The following is an 8,440-nucleotide window of genomic DNA, read 5'->3' on the forward strand; positions in this document are numbered from 1 at the left end:
TCATCCTTATTTAAAGAGTGCACACTTTCCCTAAAGTCATCAAAAAAAGATTCCATTTTCTTATAAAAGCTAGTGGGTTTTGTAAATCTTGAATAGAAGCCCAAACTTGATTATCAATATCCGTTGAGTCATCTAACTTAAAAACTCTACCAGATCTACAGGCAGTCTATGCTTACCTTCACACCCAAACCATAGATCTCATCCAATTGATACATTCCTTCTATTACCAATTTTTGATGTGATCCATTTTTCAATTACATGTACCCCTCAAACCACATTTCTCCAAATCATTGACCCACCTTGAGATGATTTTTATTTTTGTATTAACCATATTTCCACTGAATTATATTTTAAGTATTTTAACCTTTTCATCGCCCTCAACAAGTTGTTTTCAAAAGCATCCACCATCCACTTTTTTTAGCAAGGGCTAAAGAGAACAACTCTATATTTAGCAAGCCCTAGCCTCCAATATTTTTGGAATTGCGAATCTTTCCCACTTCACATGAGAGAGTCCTCTTTTTCTATTATTTATATTCTATAAAAATTGATCACTTAATTTCCTTATAAACATTAAATTACCTTTGGGAATTGCTCTATATAATACATTCACTAGAATCAATCAACCTCCTAAAGATAGTCATCGATTATCTCAAAGATTAAATTTGTGTTTTTCGACTCTCCTGAGAATCTAGAACCAATAAGATACTCTATAATTATTTGGTTTAAGTAAATATCCAAGATATTGAAAACAATAATATAACATTCTAGAATTGATGGGAAAAATACCCTTAATGGAATCCATATTCTCCTCCTGCCGGTCACTGCTAAGACCAATCAATTTATCAAGGCTTACTTCCATGCCTAAGGCATTACAAAAACAATACATTTTTTTTTAAATATATTCCATTCATCCACATTCCCCTCACCAACTAATAACATAACATCAATAAATAATATATTTTTTATCGCCACATGAGGGCCAACATCCACTCCTTTAATTATGTGATTCTCCTTTGCTTCCATTATTAACATACTTAAGCCGCTAATAGTCAGAAAAAATAGGAAATGAGATAGGGGCCATCCCTGACTTATTCCCCTTGATGTCCTAAAGAATTGAGAAGACTCACCATTGATAAGAACAACATAATTAGTAGATCGAATACAACGCAAGATCCAAGACAAAACTTTAAATTTTAAACTAGTTTGTATTAAAACAAATCTTAAGAAAGACCAGTCCCCTCTCTCATATGTTTCTTTCAAAGCAATATTCATCACCAAATCTAGAAAATTTTGAGCCTTGATTGTATGAATGACCTCTTTTGATGTCTTGGTTGCATCATGAATCTGCCTATTGTAAAGCAAACTGAAATGAGATGAAGACATATGATTTGATATACCAACGTTCAATCCATTAGCAATCAACTTTGATATTATCTTGTATAGAGATTTGAATAGGTTTGTCAACTTAAAATCATTAAAAGACTTATGCACCAACATCTTAGGAATTAAATCAAGGAAAGTGGCATTAAGATTTATAGAAAAAAAAACCCTTCTTTTAGAATATCAAGCACCTCTAAGATATCTTTCCCAATCAAATCAAAGAAAGACAAGAAATCAAAGAAATACAAGTAATTATATCATTCATCATGTTTTTAATAAACCTTGATTAATTGAATGATGTTAATGATGAAAAGTTGCAAGAGAATGCATTATGTTAACAAGTTGTGCTAATAATTATCCTGTTACATAAATAGCTATTCCATTTCTATGGTTGCTTCACTTAATGATTATGATTATATCATTTGATGATCAATTTAAGAGTATGTGACAATTCATTCGTGGGATGCTACATGGTGGAAAATATTTTAAAAAAATTAATCATTTGTATTTTGTATGAGGTATACCAAGGGATGTTACATTTATAATACCTTAACCTTAAAGAAGAATAACTTTGGGGAGTTATTCCAAGTAATTTGGAAAATATTTCTCTTTGTGCCAAATGGAAAGTTACATACTTGCAAAGGTTGCATCTTTAGGAAAGTAGACCGAAGAATTCATTTATTCATTCGTTGGGAAAGGGACGTATTTGATTCAAGTATACCAATTTTTGTATTACTAACTAAGATAGGAAGGGGGACATGATAAATAACTTAATTACATGGAAAACATTGTAAAATTTCCATAGAAACATCCCTAATGTTCCAAAATAGAAATTTTCCTAACCAACATGCATTAGAACACTAGTAGAGGGAGTTAGCCTGAAGGACTCTAGTTGTAGAGAAGCAGACTCTCCTCTTCGGTTGGTTTGGCTGAGGGGGGAAATAGATTTGGTGATTCAAATGACTATTTGGTTGAGTGAGTAATTGTATACTAGAGGCTATTGGTTTGAGAGTTAAAGTGATAGTGTCCAAGGTGAGATGCAAAGTCACTTTTGTAATGCATATGCATCTATCTTTCTTTCAAATAAGTTTAATTCTATATCTACTAATAAATTTAATGGTGTATGTCGTTCTAAGGAAAATATTTGATGAAGATAGACTCATGGTAATGGGAATTCATTATATGATATGAACAAATCAATCATCCTTTTATAATCTCCTCTAAAGGGATTCTTGGAGTAACAACTCAATGGAATATTTTACTCTATTGTTTTTATAATAGTATATGTTATGTTAGCCCTAGATTTATCCAGGCTACTTATGGACTCACTCAACTCAATAGAACTTAGTACTCAAAACTTTTAGAAATATGGATATGAAAAAATATATTTTCCATTGTTGTCACGGTATTTATACTTGCATTATATCAATATTTCTATGTAGTTATCATACCTATTGTACTTTTACTTATGTTATCTATTTTAATTTCCTTATATAATGGTTGTTATACTAGGTGTACATATCAAATCTGTCTAACACAAAAATATTTTCACTCCTATAATATTAACTAATGTAATAATACATCTCACATTGCTAAGTTTAAAAATTATAATTTTATTTTAATTTATTATTATTATTATTGTTAATTATATACAAAATGAATATAAAAATTAAACATATTTACAATTTAGAAAAAGCATATAACAATATTTTTAATCATGAATATTTCACCCTCATTTTACCTTGAAATTCTTAAGCTCTAAATAAAATTTATTACAATACCATAGATTACTAATACCACATGCCAAAAAAACCTAAAAATATTCTAAAATATTTATACTCTCCATTTAATAATTATCTATAATTAAATTACAATTATAAAAATCTTAAATAAACACACTTATTATCAATGTAAATATCAACATAATTACATACATAACAACATGTTTATCCTTCTGAAAAAAATATTAGCATGAATCATTTGTTTAGAAAAGCTTCCCACGCCTCTACCTTATGAGGAGGAACATAGAAACCTTTAATATGATTAATAAGCATAAATGGACCACTAAAGTAACATTGGTCTAAAATAGATTCTACACCTCTCCCTTATAAAAAAGGGACGCCAAAATATTTAATATCATTAATAAAGATGCATAAACATTTGAAGGAAAAAACTAATTAAACACACAATAAATGGAAGTAAACAATGATATTAAGAAAGTAACATACAAATGCAAACACATCAACTAATACATTTGTATTTATTTATCCTCGAGTATTAAGAGAATTTCGATGTTTAAAATTGGATTATTAATGAAATTATAATTAAAATAGTAAAATAAGAGTGATGAATTTTTAACGAAAATGAAAAAAAAAAAAAAATATTGTATTTTCTTATTTTTATACATAAATATTTGATTATCTAGTGTAGATACATGTTTAATAAATATTTATTTGTTTTTTCATAATTATTCAATTGTAAGTGTAGATAGATGTTCAACGAGTACTCACTTATTCTTATAAGTAGATGTACATAGAAAAAAATGAAAATACATGAAAAATGCATGTTGAATGTGTTTTTCATGCATTTTCATTTTTTTTAATATGTGGGTCTACTCGGGGTACTTGTTGGATGTGAAATTTAATTCAACGCCTAGCAAATGTCTACACTTGACATTTGAGTAATATTACAGATAGATAAATAAAATATATAATAAAAAAACAGTTTTCTTATTTTCCTTGAAAAATATTTAACCCTAAGGATGACAACATCATCTTGAATGTTAATAATTTTTTAAAAGCTAATTTAATTAGTACATTTTTTTGTTTCAAAGCCCATTTTTTACCTCAAAATTCCCATAATAAACATGGCAATATCGATTTCTTAAAAAAAGGTTGTATGTTACGATAAACTGCAAAAATCGAGAAACATATGCTAGATGAGAAGATCATTGACATAAGGCAAATGGCCATGAGTTTGTCACTATATGATATCATTGACGAGTTAAGGTGAGGAAGACATTGTTGATAGCGATGATCATTAAATTTTGTAAATATTAAGCACTACATAATAGCTCAATCATTACTTTATTGTTATTTGATCTTGTATGTTAAATAAGAATAATGTGGTAGACAAGAAGAAAAATGTAATAAGTTAATCATTAACTGACTACATGAAACTTAATTACACTAAACATTTTCTGTACTAGTAGATTAATCTCTCTTCTAATCTAAATCTTTACCTTATAGTCATAAATGAAAATATTGACATATTCTCTTATTCTCATCCTACATATTTATTGGTATCATTGGTGCTTAATAAATGGCTATAGAAATTCGAAAAGGAATTGGTGAAGGAAAAGGGGCATTAATTGGAATTTATTTATGAAAATAAAGGAAAATAGAAGAAAAGGAAGGTGAAGGGACACATACTTTCATGCTAAGGAAATTGAAAGAAAAATTAAGGAAAATGAAGAACATAGAGGCCTCAATGATAAAAAGGCTTATGAGGATCTGTTCACAACCTTTTTTCAGTTCAGTTTTGGAGCTCTCTTCTATTCACTAATTCTCTCATACCCTTGCACACTTAAAGCATTATTGGAGCACTCTAATTTTCACTTGGATTGGAGAAATAAGGCAAAGGAAAGAAGGAAAGAACAAGGTAACATGTGGATCAATAGCTACAACCAAATATCTTTGCAGGTAATAGGTTGCATGTGTGATTTCCTTGCTGATTTATGGATGCATGGTATATGCATGTGATTTTCTGGTTATGTGATGTCATTGGAATAAAGGATTGCCTGGAGAGACCATGGTTTTAGCCTTTCTTTTCCATTTCTTGATAGCCATGGTGTTATGGGTTTTTTCCACTTGATTATTTTCCAATTGGTGCTCATAATTCCTTATGGATATAGGTTGGAGCGAACACTTTTGAAGCCTTGGAACAACTTGGGTTGATTTACTAGTCCTGGAGCCTAGGTTGGGACAAATGCTCTGGAGCCCTTGGTGGGTTGAGTGAATAGTTCCTAGAGTCGATTTGGACAAACTCTATGAAGTCATGGAACATTATGGGTTGAATTATTAGTTCCTGGAGCCCAGGAAAACTTGCGTATAGAATGATCTAGTTGGTGTTGATGATGTCCAACTGTAGAGGTGGAATCATTATGGTTGAGGGTTGAGGTGGTTTAGTATTTTGAAAACCTTGGTTTTGGTTTTTCTTGGTTTATTCCATGAGGTCCCACATTCGCACTTAGAATATGGCATGAGGGTGATTGAATGAAAGAAATATTTGGCTGAGCCCAATCTATGGTCGGGTGGGACGTGTAAATACTTGACTTGTTTGATATTTTCATATGTTAACAGGATATATTTCTCTACTTTGATTCATGTATACTTTTAGTGATTATTTTGGTGATATTATGGCTAAGTTTCCATGGTTTCTATCTTGGTTACTTGCTAGTTATATGGTAGTTATATGATGTATTTTAGTTATGGCTCTTGACATGTTTTGATGAATATATGAATGGTTGATGAATGCATGGAATAACTAGTGTTATTGCAACTATGTGGAGAGGGAATAGATCCTTCCTGGTTATTCTCAAATGAATCTCAAAATATTATGATCATATATGAATTCTTGACTTGTAGCTTACATGTTTTCCATGTGTTTGACAAAAATTCTAGTGTGTTCTAGGCAGTCTATGTCAAGTTTTTCATTCAAGTTTGAATGATTATCATTGTTTTCATGTCTATTATCATTATGGAAAGTATAAAACAATTATGGGTAGTGATCTGGAGGTAAACCTATAATTATGGTTCAAATCTTGAGATCGCACACTCTGAACTGGGCAAGTTCCATCATAATCACAGTCAGACAGTGTTGTGCATGCGGTTGGAGGCCTTCAAATGTACTCGGGCCTTGTCATGCATGTGATTAGGAGCCTAGGCCAGTGAAAAGGATCCCTAGCTCAAGGTTTTGTCACTTGGGCTAGTTCTTGGGCCCTTGAGTGTTCGTGTAGCCCTAAGGGATGTTGTGAGTTGTCAATTTATGGCCAATACTAGACCCCACTTCCTTAACTAGATCTAGGAGGTTGGGTCATGTCATATTAATTCTTCGCCTCATGTTTACCTTGACAGGGAGGCGAAATTGGGTAAATGTGGGAGGGGTGGTTATACACAGGCCAATGAAATTGGGTAAATGTGGGAGGAGGGGTCTTACAAGAAATTTCAAGGGCCCTTGACCATTCCAAACTAAATTAAACAAACATTTTGATTCATGGTCAAATTTGGTTGTATCAAAGAATTGTAACCCTCCTATGTTTGAATAACTCCACATTTATTTTTTAGACCAAGAATGATTATCATCTTCATCCTTATTTAAAAAGTGCACACTTTTCCAAAAGCCATCAAAACAAGATTCCATTTGCTTATAAAAGCTAGTGGGATTTGTAAATCTTGAATAGAAGCCCAAACTTAACTATCAACATCCATTAAGTCATATAACTTAAAAACTCTACTAGATCCACAGGCAGTCTATGCTTACCTTCACACCCAAACCGTGGATCTCATCCATTTAATACATTCCTTCTATTATCAATTTTTGATGTGATCCATTTTTCCATTACATGTACCCCTCAAACCACATTTCTCCAAATCATTGACCCACCTTGAGTTGACTTTTACGGTTATATTAACCACATTTCCACTGAATTATATTTTAAGTATTTTAACCTTTTCATTGACCTCAACAAGTTGTTTTCAAAAAGCATCCACCATCCACTTTTTTCAGCAAGGGCTAAAGAGAACAACTCTGTATTTAGTAAGCCCTAGCCTCCAAATTTTTTTGGAATTGCGAATCTTTCCCACTTCATGAGAGAGAGAGTCATCTTTTGTTATTCTTTCCATTCTATAAAAATTGATCACTTAATTTCCTTATAAACATTAAATTACCTTTGGCAATTGCTCTATATAATAGATTTCACTATAATCAATCAACCTCCTAAAGAGAGCCATCGATTATCTCAAAGATTAAATTTGTGTTTTTCCACTCTCCTGAGAATCCAGAACCAATAAGATACTCTATAATTATTTGGTTTAAGTAAATATCCAAGATATTGAAAACAATAATATAACATTCCAAAACTGATGGGAAAAATACCCTTAATGGAATCCATATTCTCCTCTTGGTGGTTACTGCTAAGACCAATCAATTTATCAAGGCTTACTCCGTGCCTAAGGCATTACAAAACAATACATTTTTTTGTAAATATATTCCATTCATCCACATTCCCCTCACCAACTAATAACATAACATCAATAAATAATATATTTTTATTGCCACATGAGGGCCAACATCCACTCCTTTAATTATGTCATTCTCCTTTGCTTCCATTATTAACCTGCTTAAACCTTCAATAGTGAGAAAAAACAGGAAATGAGATAGGGGCCATCCCTGACTTATTCCCCTTGATAACCTGAAGAATTGAGAAGACTGACCATTGATAAGAACAACATAATTATCAAATCAAATACAGCGCAATATCCAAGGCAAAACTTTAAATTTTAAACCAATTTGTATTAAAACAAATCTTAAGAAATACCAATCCCCTCTCTCATATGTTTCTTTCAAAGCAATATTCATCACCAAAGCTAGAAAATTTTGAGTCTTGATTGTATGAATGACCTCTTTTGATGTCTCGATTGCATCATGAATCTTACTATTGTAGAGCAAACCGAACTGAGATGAGGACATGTGATTTGATATACCAACCTTCAATCCATTAGCAATCAACTTTGATATTATCTTGTATAGAGATTTGCATAGGTTTGTCAAATTAAAATCATTAAAAGACTTATGCGCCACCATCTTAGGAATTAAATCAAGGAAAGTGCCATTAAGATTTATACAAAAAAACCCTTCTTTTAGTATTCAAGCACCTCTAAGATATCTTTCCCGATCAAATCAAAGAAATACAAGTAATTATATCATTCATCATTTTTTTATAAACCCTGATTAATTGAATGGTGTTAATGATTAAAAGTTGCAAGAGAATGCATTATGT

The sequence above is a fragment of the Pinus tabuliformis genome, chromosome 3_2 (assembly GCF_031772625.1).
Source record: "Pinus tabuliformis cultivar Carrire ecotype Pingquan chromosome 3_2, CPIR1, whole genome shotgun sequence".
NCBI classification, from domain to species: domain Eukaryota; kingdom Viridiplantae; phylum Streptophyta; class Pinopsida; order Pinales; family Pinaceae; genus Pinus; species Pinus tabuliformis.